This window comes from Pipistrellus kuhlii, unplaced genomic scaffold (assembly GCF_014108245.1).
Source record: "Pipistrellus kuhlii isolate mPipKuh1 unplaced genomic scaffold, mPipKuh1.p scaffold_m20_p_27, whole genome shotgun sequence".
NCBI classification, from domain to species: domain Eukaryota; kingdom Metazoa; phylum Chordata; class Mammalia; order Chiroptera; family Vespertilionidae; genus Pipistrellus; species Pipistrellus kuhlii.
The window spans coordinates 3,238,848-3,250,875 of NW_023425526.1; the positions used below are offsets into that span (position 1 = coordinate 3,238,848).

Sequence of the window (12,028 nt, forward strand, 5' to 3'; positions counted from 1 at the left end):
CGGCGGTCCATCCGCTGACAGGAGGACTCAGCGATAAAAGGAATGAGGCGCCAAGCCCTGGAGACACGTGGGAAGCCTTCGATGGGATCACTGAGTGACAGAAACCCCGGGAGGCTGCATGGGGTCTCTCCCATAGAGGCCTTTTCTACCAAGCTTAGGCAGGCTTCTGAATCCCCGTCCCAAACCAGCCGTGACGTTCGTACTTCCTGATGCGCCTTCGCATCGCTCAGCTTTAACAAGAACCCGGCTGCGTGGGTTTAGCCGGAATCCGCCCGCTCAGCCAGCCTCGGCGGATCACCCGCCGCCTTCAGCAAGAGCCCGTTCAGCCGGCTGCCCTCTCCTCTCCTCCGGGCTGTGCGTGCCCTCTCCTCTCCTGTGCTGGGAGCTGGGCTCAGTGGTTGTGGCCCCCCCCGCGCACACCCCCTGCAAACACACTCCCATGCAGCACCCCCTGCATAGTCTGCCTGCCCTGCGTGCTTCCCAATGCCCTGACTCACTCTTCCTCCAGCACTTCCATTGCAGGCGGCGGCGGGGTGAACGGGCAGAGCACAGACCTGGCTCAGGGAAAACTCCGCACAGTATCCAAGTCCCGTGAAACGCGCAGCACCGAGAGTGAGCTGTGCCACACGGTTCCTAAATGACAGGCGTGTTAACAGCCACAAAGCACGGAGCAGCGAAGTCCGCTCTGGGAGTAAGAAGAGCAGAGGGACACCTGAGGACTAAGATGAGAGTAACCACCAGCTGTCTCAGCGGCGCCACACTTCTCAGTCGTTTCCCAGCAAGAAAACCCAGTATTCAGTCCTTCAGTGACTAGAAGTTTCCTCAAAACTAGAGAGAAGGAATAGTGGGAAGACCACTCACTAAAACCCTGTTCCTCTCTGACAAAAAGGAGTTCCCGTGAGTTATAGGGAGGCGACCTGTGCACTTGATGCCTGGAGGCATGTAGACACGTTAGATAACACGGCACTTTCTACCAGATGCTGGAGAAGTTTACAAGGAATGCACAGTCTCCCCCGTTATACATTAAGTTCAAAACTTAGAGATGCCGAAACCGGTTTGGCTCAGCGGGGGAGCGTCGGTCTGCAGACTGAAAGGTCCCAGGTTCGATTCCGGTCAAGGGCATGTATGTTGGTTGTGGGCACATCCCTGGTAGGGGGTGTGCAAGAGGCAACTGGTGGATGATTCTCTCTCATCGACCTTTCTAGCTCTCTCTCTCTCTTCCTCTCTGTAAAAAATCAATAAAATACATTAAAAAAAAAACCACTTAGAGATAATAATCCTTTTGGGGGGAAAAGCAATCCTAAGTAATAAAAGGCTAATATGCAAATCGACCTAACAGCTGAATGACCAGTCACTATGATGCGTACTGACCACCAGGGGAGCACTGCTCAGGCAGAGGCTGGGCTCAGCAGTGAATACAGTGGTGGCAGCCTTTCCTGACACTCCAGCAGTACTAAGGATGTCCGGCGGATGGCTTAGGGCTTCTGCACTGGGAGAGGGCACAGGACGGGCTGAGGGACCCTCCCCGCCATCCTCTGAGTGCACTGGGCCTCGAGTGCTTAATGAAACTCATGCATAATGTACACGTCAGCCAACAGGACGAGCTCACTCCACACTCGTGTCCTTCAGGCAGACAACGACCTGCTTCCAGAACCCACGCTCACCGCTGTCTCCACCCTGACCCGGCTTCCTGTCGGCTTAGATTTTGAAAGTCATAAGGTAGTTTTGTTTTGTTTATCTGTTTGTTTGTTTTAATAATAATGAGAGCAATAATAGGAATGGGATTCAAAGAATATCCCATTTAAATCCGGGTTTGTTTCTTAACTCCACAGTTTTCAGGAGTTTCTAACAAGGACAGCACAGCACCTAAGACCATTCAAAGCAACGTGTTCACCTCCTGCAAGATGCCAGGTGCGGAGCTGGCCGGGCGAGGCCATGGCGGTGCACGGGGACCCCCACGGGAGCTTGAAGAATGGGGTGCCTGGGCGCCCGGAGCAGCGAGCAGCACCTCCAGGAGCGAGGCCTGTGCTCAGATGTTACAACCGTAACCATGACGGCCGGGGCAGGGACCGGAGTCACGGCTGCATGCCTGGGTCGCCAGACTCGCGGCCGGAATGACCCCTCAAATGTTCGGTTTAAGAAGTAAATGTGAGGGTATGCCGGAACCTGACGGACACCAACTCACTCAGTCAGCAGCGCTCCCCGTTGGAGAGGGGGTGCCCTTTGGAGACAGAGGGACTTGTTAAATGAGTCCGGACTGGAGACCAAGTCCACCGGCTCCCAAATCTGGGCTCTGTGCTCACTCTGGGGGGTGTGGGTGAGGGTCTAATGTGTGGCCTGTGATTTATAGACTTATTCCAAACAGGAAGTCTAGGATTCCAGGTCAGCGAGTAAAAAGGTCCTAGGCAATGGCCGGCTGCTCCTTGGCTATGCAATGGGTTTGAACCTCTTCTGAAGGACTGTGACAGCTGGCTCATACGGGTCCCAGCAGTCACTGAGGAGCCACAGCTATTTTCCACAGCAACCGTCCATTTCACGTTCCCTGGCCGCGGTTCCGGCCTCCCCACAGCCTGCTGTGTGCTGCTCTGGTGTGTTACAGCAGCCATCCTGTTGGGTATGAGATTCATAAAGTTTCTTAAGTGAACCTGCTTCTTACTGGATCAAAAACACGTTTTTACTTTATAATAAATCTACTCCCCTTACAATCTTTTTTAAAGTGGGCACCTTTCTTTTTCCATCCTTATAGCCAGAGTCAAGTACCAACCCTTGTTAAAGTACATTAAGACAAATGCCTCACTGCCAGGCTGGGAGCGGCCAGGCCCGGAGCAGCCGGGTCTGGTGTGGCCCAGCCCGGAGCAGCGGCTGCCAGGCTGGGAGCGGCCAGGCCCGGAGCAGCCGGGTCTGGTGCGGCCAGGCCCGGAGCAGTGGCTGCCAGGCTGGGAGCGGCCAGGCCCGGAGCAGCCGGGTTGGGTGCGGTCAGGCCTGGAGCAGCAGCAGCCAGGTCCAGAGCAACTAGGTCGGGAGCGGCGGTGACCAGACCAGGAGCAGCTGGTTGTGGAACGAACCAGAGCAACAGAGGCCAGGCCCGGAACAGCCAGGCCCGGAACAGCTCGCTCTTCGCCTGCCCCTGCCCCACGGCTGCCTCTCAGACATGGCTGGAAACTTGTGGGAACTTGAGGGTCTGCTGAATCAAGTGATGAAGGCTTAGATCTGGATGTGTTGAGTTAGTATAGGGCTGGGGTGTTGATCTGTGAGTGCCTTGGGTGGGGCCTGGATGAGGCTGGTTGACCTATTTGGAAATGTCTTTTGTGTGAAATGTATCATTGGGCATGTGGTGGTATTATTGATATGAGAAAATGCTAAGTAACTGATTTACTATCTGAAAAGGGATTTACTATCGGGGAAAGGGAGGGAGGAAGAGACTGAACATAAACTGCACCTATGGATGAGGACAATGGGGGATGGGGAGGGGGCGGAGGGTGGGATGGGAACCTGGTGGAGGGGGGAAGAAATGAGGAACCTTTGTAACAATTTGAACAATAAAGATTGATTAAAAAAAAAAAGACAAATGCCTCAAAGTGAGACTTTATCAACCAGCACCTCACTGTGCCCATGGTGCTGAGTGAGGTGCCCGACACCCCGAGATCCGAGAACGGAACTCCAGGCCGGCACCACGCATCGTGCGACGGCCCCTGGCAGAGCAGAGCCAGGGCGCTGTGCCCCAGCTAAAGCTGGGAACGCTGTGCCCCACTCCTCACTCACAGCCTGAGTGCCCACGCTGCCACCTCTGCCACCCGCCCTGCTCTCACCCCGAGGCGGCTGTGGAGGAGGGGTACCTGCGTACCTCACTTTGGAGAATCGCCATCAGTTTAATAAGCCACTCTTATCACACAGTATTAACGGCGAAACAAATACAATTCAAGTAAGCACACTGGAGTTCGAACCGACACTGTCTGAGGCAAGCCTGCAGCACACCACAGGAATGCCGTGACCGGACAGATGTACGCAACGGACAAACACCCACAAGCCACATTCCCAGAAACAGTGGGAAGTGGCCGCCAGGGGCTGTGGGGAGGGAGGGAGAGGCCGGTAAGGGGTCCGTTCAGCTGTGAGCCCTGAGGGCCCAGGTAAACACCCGGCTCTGCGGCTGGTAACATGGTATTCTACAGTGACACTGGCCACGAGTGGACTAACATGCTCTCACCAGAAGAAGAGATGAGTGAGTGAGGTGAGGGATGTGCTAATTAATAGAGGTGATGGATATGTTAACTAACAATCCTTTCACACTGTACACATAGCAAATCACCACAACGTACCCTTCAAACACCTTACAATGTTAGCGATCCATCTACCTCAATAAGGCTAGACTTAAAAAAGAAAAAATTACCCATCTTTGAAAATGAGCATTGCCCTAGCTGGTTTGGCTCCATGGATAGAGCGTCAGTTTACGGACTGAAGGGTCCTGGGTTCGATTTTGGTAAAGAGTACATGCCCGGAATGCAGGCTCGATCCTCTGTAGGGGGCATGTGGGAGGCAGCCGATCAATGATTCTCTCTCATCCCTGATGTTTCTCTCTCTCTCTCCTTCTCCCTTCCTCTCTGAAATCAATAAAAATATATTAAAAAAAAATAAAAAAATAAAGAAAATATACATTGATCCCTGGTGAAACCTGACTTCCTCTGAAATGCAGTGCCCTCAGACAAGGTGTGCCTGCTGCTCACCAAGCACATGGACAGCCAGCATCCACTTTCAGGGGTTTACTAGGCATATTTTTTCCACAACCAGAAAAGAAGTTGTAATTTTTATAACTCAAGCATCTATTTCATAAACATATAAAATATAAATGTCATGAGCTTCCTCAAGTCTTACTAATGAGCTCAGCTACATTAATCAGTAACTGACCTTTGCCCTTACCACCTATTATTCATAATCGCTGCCTAATTCTGAAACATACCAGGGTGAAATGAGCAGCACAGTGACCCGAAAACACATTCCGCATGGCCTGGGCCTCATTCGTGTGGAATGTGACTAACTTTCCTGCGGGTCTGCATGGCGTATGCCCACGTCCCCAGCACCCTATGCTTCCGGTTTCCTAGTTGATGGGGACCCTCAGTGCCTGGCCCTGGGGAGGGCAGGGACCCGGGACAGCGAGGGCACAGGCTTAATCTCCGCACAGACACTTCTACAAGTGCTTTTAGAAAATAAACACTAATATAGATGCCAAGTGTAAACTGCTTTTAAGGAAATCTCCCCTATCACTCAAGAAAACGGAATGAGGAAATCAAGATCTCTAGCATATGTACTATTTTTACAATAAATTTTATTTCTCAGAAGTGTTTCAGTTTCCCTGAACATCTTACATCACTATGATACATTTGTTACAATTACCAGGCCGACAGCGATACATTGTTAACCAGAGTCCAGTTTACCCAGATGTCCTTAGTCTTCTACCTAACGCCCGCCCTCTAATCCCGGACCCCGCTCCGGACACCACATCCAGCCTCCAGCAGCTCCACTGGGCCGTGACGGTCAGGCCCCGTGTGCCGATGACCCTTCGGTTCTGAGGACTGCGGGCGGGGGCTTGCAGACCGCCCTTTAGTTGGGATTTGTCTGATGGTTTCCCTCCTAAGATGGAGGTTCCGGGTTCGGGGACAGGAGAGCACAGGGGGAAAGTGCCACAGTCACTGCGTCCCAGCAGGGCCCGCTGTGAGCATGACGTCACTGCTGTGGGCATGACATCACTGCCATGCCACCCGATCACCTGCTGTGAACATGACATCACAGCCGTGTCACCCGATCGCCTGCTGTGAGCATGACATCACTGCCATGTCATCCAATCACCTGCTGTGAACATGACATCACAGCCGTGTCACCCGATTGCCTGCTGTGAGCATGACATCACTGCCATGTCATCCGATCACCTGCTGTGAACATGACATCACAGCCGTGTCACCTGATTGCCTGCTGTGAGCATGACATCACTGCCATGTCATCCGATCACCTGCTGTGAACATGACATCACAGCCGTGTCACCTGATCGCCTGCAGTGAGCATGACATCTCTCCCAGACACCGGCAGCTCCTCGCTCCCTCACTGTGTTCAGGCCTCTGTTCAGATGTCAACCCCCTTGCTCCTCCTCTTCACCACACCCATCCTGACTACATCCGACTCTGCCAAGCCCCTCTCCCCTGCACCCGGCCTGCCATGGCCGCTGCCCACCTGCAGCCTCGCTCTTTCTCTCTCCCACCTCATTGACCATACTTCACACACATGTTAACTGACTGCTCGTCCATTTTCTCCCCCTCCATGCAATTCCTTGAGGGCAGGACTCTCTCCTCCCAACAGAGCACTTAGCAGGGCTCCAGTCAGTGATGTCCACAGCCTGTCAGTGCAGAAGCGAGTGGGCAAGTGGCCCGCTCACACCCCACGGCAGCCCCTGGGCCCCGCACGCCCACTCTGGCCCCGAGGCCCCTAAGGCCCGCACACACCCCACCGCAGCCCCTGGGCCCTGCACGCCCCCTGTGGCCCCGAGGCCCCTAAGGCCCGCACACACCCCACCGCAGCCCCTGGGCCCCGCACGCCCCTTGTGGCCCCGAGGCACAGGTGTGTCCCCCCCCAGGCCCGCGAGGCCCGCTCACAGGTCCCATGTGCCGCCCACGTGCCCCCGAGCCTCCGCCACAGCCCCTGGAGCCCGAGGTCCGGTGCGGAAGCCTCATGTGCCGCTGGATTCAAACGTCAGCGGCCTCCTAACCCAGCCTCACCTGTGCTCCAGTCACTGCTACTCCAGGCGAAGGGCTCTCTGAAGCCGGGGGGGGGCGGGGGGGGGGGGCGGGACAGGGAGGGGCTCCGATTAAACATTTATGTGTCATTCTGCTGAGCTCTCTGAGCAAAGAGGGGGAAAGCACATGAGCATACACAATGTCCGTGAAATCCGATCAATGAAGAGCGAATCCTCCAGCTCTCCAGCAACGGACCAGCACGGCGACAGGAAATGCAAGATCCACACCAGAGCTCAGTAACTACCGAGAGGCAGTCTAAGCCGAGACTGTATTCCTGGCAAAAATAACCTGGGCTCTGCCAACCAACTCCCAGCGTTTAACCACCGTACTATCTGCCGTCCTCTTTAAGGACGGGCTGCTGAACACGACCAACCCCTCGGGCAGGCCCCGGGCAGCCGCAGGAAGCAAGCTCCTGCCCTGTGAGCCGAGTCCGAACGCAGTGCCTCGCCCGGCGCCCAGGCCCGGACCCTCGGGGGCGGGAGCCCCTCCATGGAGCAGAGCACAGGGGAACGCGCCGGCAGAGCCCGCTGTAAGAGCGAGAATATGATGGAGAGCTGGTGGCTGGAACTGTGAGCGCCCCACAGTCAGGCAGAGACCCACCGCTCAACTGAAAAGCAGGCGAGAGGCAGCGCCCTGCCCAGAAGAGGCTCCGGGGGAAGACGCCGGGCCGCCAGCCACAGACACCGGGCACGGGGAGCTGCCCGTCACCCCTGGGGGACACGAAGACGCTGAGGGGCAGCAGGCCTGGCGCAGAGGGAGCTCCGACAGCCGCAGAGAGAGCGGGAGGACAGTTCAGGTAGCAATTCGCTCCAGTTCCTGGCAGGAGAACGGGCACCCGTGAGGCAGGGACCTGCCCGAGCTTGGGACAGCGCTGTGTGCGGGTTCCAGGAGAGAATTAAGTGCTGGTCACAGGGGAGGCTCAGGTGGGTCTGCGGCCCCCGCCCAGCCCTCACAGCAGTGGGACAAGGCAGCTCCTCTCCACCACGTCAAGCAGCCGAAAGCCAAAGGACCACCTCCCACACGGGTCCATCCTCACGAAGCCCTGACACGCCGCCGAGAAAATCCTTACACTTATGCATGCATGTGAGGAAACCTAGTTTTAAAAGAAAGGAACTGAACGACTGCATAAACAAATAAATGGGAGAGAAAAGACGGATTTCCCAGGAGAAAATCCCATAACTCCAGCGCAGTGATTTTCAACTGACCTCTGTGCCCAGAGATTGTCGAATAAACAAATGACAACAGCCAACACAACAATAGCCCTCTGGCGTGCATGAACCACAATTATACCTACTTTTTGGTCAGATCAGCAAAAACCACTTTTTTGGTGTGCCGCAGAATTTCAGTAACTGGTTTGTGTGTGCCACGAGATGAAGAGAGTTGAACATCACGGCTCTGGACTAATGAGGAAAAAACACCAGATAAATCCCAGCCGTGGGACATCTGATAGGCCCTCCCCAAGACTGTCAAGATCATCAGAGACATGCGTGGTCCGAGACAGTCAGGCTGGGACACAGGATGGCACACGTGAGGAAGCGCCCGGCTGGCCTTGCTCTGCACTGCACTGTGTGTGACGTCAAGGCAGCCGTTCCTGGTTCCTTTGTTGTGACCAAGGTTCCCACAATGCATGTTTCCATCTTTTCATTATCAACATACTATCTACACACGGGTACATGTAAAATGTGTCTAAGGTGCAGATCTGGTGGAGGACCCGGACCGGCGGTGCCAGTGCTGTGCCTCCAGCCCCTCAGCCCATCACCCTCTACAGCAGGGGCAGTGACGGTCACTTTTCAACCAAGCCCCCTGAAAAACGGAAATACTGAGTGGCTCAGGGCCACACTCACTGTCGTTTTATTACTGTCAAACCTACTGTGCAAGCCAAGCATCTCAGGCGAAAGCAGCGCCTCCTCCCTGTTCTAAGTGGAAGCTGTAGACTTACCCTGGCGCTCAGCTACGAGATGACCGGCCGCTCAGAACCGGGCGGCGCCTCCAGCAGTCACACCCGCAGGGACAGACTCTCAGACCCAGCCAGCCTTCCTCGGCGCTCTGGTCTGGGAACTCTCTCGTAGTAAAGGAACAGGAAACCTGGAAAGAAACAGAAAATCACATATTAGGACTCTTGCTTATTTGATTTTAAGTAACTGCTTATTTACCTGAAATGAACACCTGTAATAAACCCCAGAGAAAGCTGTTTTGTACCTAATGCCTCCGCCCAACAAAGCCGCGCCCCCCTCCCCCCCTCCAGCCGCCCATCGGATGCAGGCCACATCAGGGAGGCCACCGCACACCCTGGAGAAGAGGGGTGGAGAGAACGGGACAGCAGGCCATAAACCAGGGATCCTAGTTCCCAAGCCTATTCAGACTTCCTACCCACCGCCCGCCCAGTCCTCCGAAGCCGCCAGAAACCACAGGCAGGAAGCCAGGCTGGGAGCTAAGGAGGCAGCCAGGAGGCAGCTGGGCGGCAGGAACACTGAAATCACTTAGAGATGCGATCCTGACTCGGAGTCTCTTACTGGCCATTTATTGGGAGGCCAGCTACTGGACCCTCAGCCTCGTGCTAAAAACGCCCCTGCAGGAAATCTGAGAATATTTGAGAATAGCATCCCCAGAAATACCAGGGCGTTGTGGCGAGAAGCCAGCGGTAACGCCACCTCTCCCTCCTGGCTTGGGCAGTCTGCTGTCCCCTTCCCTTCGCTCTATGGGGAACTATCAGGCCTCGCCTCCCATTCTCCAGGGCCCCAGTGAGCTCCTGCCATTGTTAATTACATCTCACACCCAGAGAGGACCTGTCTCCAGTTCCCTCAGGGATCTATTCATCCATCCTGGCTTGATTATGACCCAAAGTGTTAAACACCCACAGAAAAAACGAATTCTATTTTAGTCAAGTAGAAAAAGACAATCCGAGTAGGGCTATCATAGAAATGTTACAAGGCAAGTTCATAAATTTGATTAAAAACTTCATCCTATTTTATATATTATCTAGCATTATTTGAAAGGGTGCCTGCTTTTTATTTAAAAATATGATTAAATGCAAGAAAAAGTTGATAACCAAACACAATGGGAAGACTAGATTTGGGCAAGATGTTAAATGTACACCAGGATGGAAATGGAGATTACAAATGGCTGCAGAATAAGTGGATGCTACACAGACATCCATCCAGGACCAAACTAAAACTATAACTAAGAATACAAAAAACAAACAAACAACAACAAAAAGCTGAGGAGAGGACCTGATAACCAAGGATGGAAGTGAAGGCCGCATAGAGTCTGGTAGGAGGGGCAGAGGCACGAAAGGGCTGGCTGGGCTCCCACAGACAGCAGCCGAAGTTCTGGAGAGAGATCTCAGCTGGAGGTGGGGGTGAGGGGATGCCACTGAGAACTCTGGGGTCTAATCCCCAAGCTGGGCTGCCCCCCAGCAAAAAGCACCAGAACTGAGAAAAGTGCGCACATATCTGACTGTGAAAACAGTGCAGGGCTGCTGTCTGCCAGGGAGAGAGGGCTGGAAAAGCTGACACCTTCTTAAAGGGACAACACAAAATTTACTGTGCAGCCACTCCCTGGGGTTCGGGCAGAGGGAGAGCAGACTGGACTGGAGCTGTGTGAGCAGAAGCCAGGATTGGGGGCTCTAAGGTTAGAGCTCAGAAGGCAGACACCCTGTGCTAAATTATTTCCTTATGCAGCAGAGGTCCGCTTTCTCCGGCAGACCTTCACAATCCAGGTGGTTTTTGCCTGGGGGGAAAGACAGTTGACCCACCCTATTGGAAAATCCCTTGCTCCATGGTACGGCTTTCTGAGGCCCCTGAAGAGATTGAGAATTAGCCTTCAGGCAAAAGCAATGGCCCCACCCCATTGGAAAACCTTTTGCCACACCTGAGGACAACTGCCTGAGGGTTACTGAAGACTGAAACCAATTGGTCTGCAGGCAGAATCACGTCTCTGGAGGGTTTGAGTATTTGCCTGATCTAATTAGTCAGAAACAGCATTTGACACTATCCTGCACTAGAGACTGGAAAGTGTAACAGATCTATCTAATACACAGTCACAAACTCAAACAGGCAGCCAAAATGAGGAGGGGGGAAAAACAAAAACAAAAACAAAACAAAAAAACACAAACCAAATGAAAGAATCAAAGAATTCTTCAGAAGAAGAGGTAAATGAGATAGAGATAAATTTATGTGATATAGAGTTTGAAACCACAGGCAGGCTGCCGCGGGAGGAAGCCAGGCTGGGAGCTAAGGATGAGCCAGGAGGCAGCTGGGCGGCAGGAACACTGAAATCACTTAGAGATGTGATCCTGACTCGGAGTCTTTTACTGGCCATTTATTGGGAGGCCAGCTACTGGACCCTCAGCCTCATGCTAAAAACACCCCTGCAGGAAATCTGAGAATATTTCTGAGAATAGCATCAGAATAATAATGGTAAAGATGCTCAACAGCATGAGAAAAGATATAGTAACTATAAAAAAGAACAGTGGAGAATAAAGAATGACATAACACAAATAAAACATTGGAAGGAATACACAGCAGATTAGGAGAAGCTGAAGATTGGGTAGGTGAATACAACAGGGAAGAAAAATTACCCAATCAGAAAACCAAAAAGAAAAAAGCAATTAGAAAACAAGACAACAGTACTAGCTGGTTTGGCTCAGTGGATAGAGCACTGGCCAGCAGACTGAAAGGTCCCGGGTTTGATTTTTGCCCGGGTTGTGAGCTGATCAATGATTAAATGATTCTATCTCTTCCTCCCCCTCTCTTCATCTCTGAAATAAAAAAAAACATATTTAAAAAACAAACACAGGAGGACGGCTTAAGGGGAGCTGTGCGGCAACATTAAACAATATTCACATAATAGGTGGCCCAGAAGGGGAAGAAAGGGAGCAAGGGATAGAGAACGTGTTTGAAGAAATAATGGCAGAAAACTTTCCCAGCCTGGTGAAGGAAAAAGTCACACAAGTTCGGGAGGTACAGAGACTCAAGCAAGAAAAACCCAAACAGTCTCATGCCCAGACACATCATAATTAAAATGCCAAAAATTTAAGACAAAGAGAGAACCTTAAAGGCAGCAAGAGAGAAGCAATTTGTTACCTACAAAGGAGCTCCCATAAGGCTGTCAACTGATTTCTCATTAGAAACTCTAAAGGCAAAAGCATGAAATACTCAAGGTAATGAATAGCAATGATCTGAAATCAAGATTACTCTATCCTGCAAAGCTCTCATTCAAGATAGTGAAATAAAGAGCTTCCCAGATTA

General features: G+C 52.7%; 1 protein-coding gene across 2 annotated transcripts in view; it reads right to left on the reverse strand.

Moving 5' to 3' along the window:
- NCK2 (NCK adaptor protein 2) overlaps positions 1–12,028 on the reverse strand; it is a 108,742-nt gene that overhangs the window by 35,845 nt on the left and 60,869 nt on the right. The window contains exon 2 of one of the 2 annotated variants that reach the window (XM_036454026.2): positions 8,719–8,864. The gene's annotated coding sequence lies outside the window, so the exon portion shown is untranslated. Of the gene's footprint in view, positions 1–8,717; positions 8,865–12,028 lie in introns of both variants that reach the window. The other variant, XM_036454024.2, reaches the window with a different exon arrangement.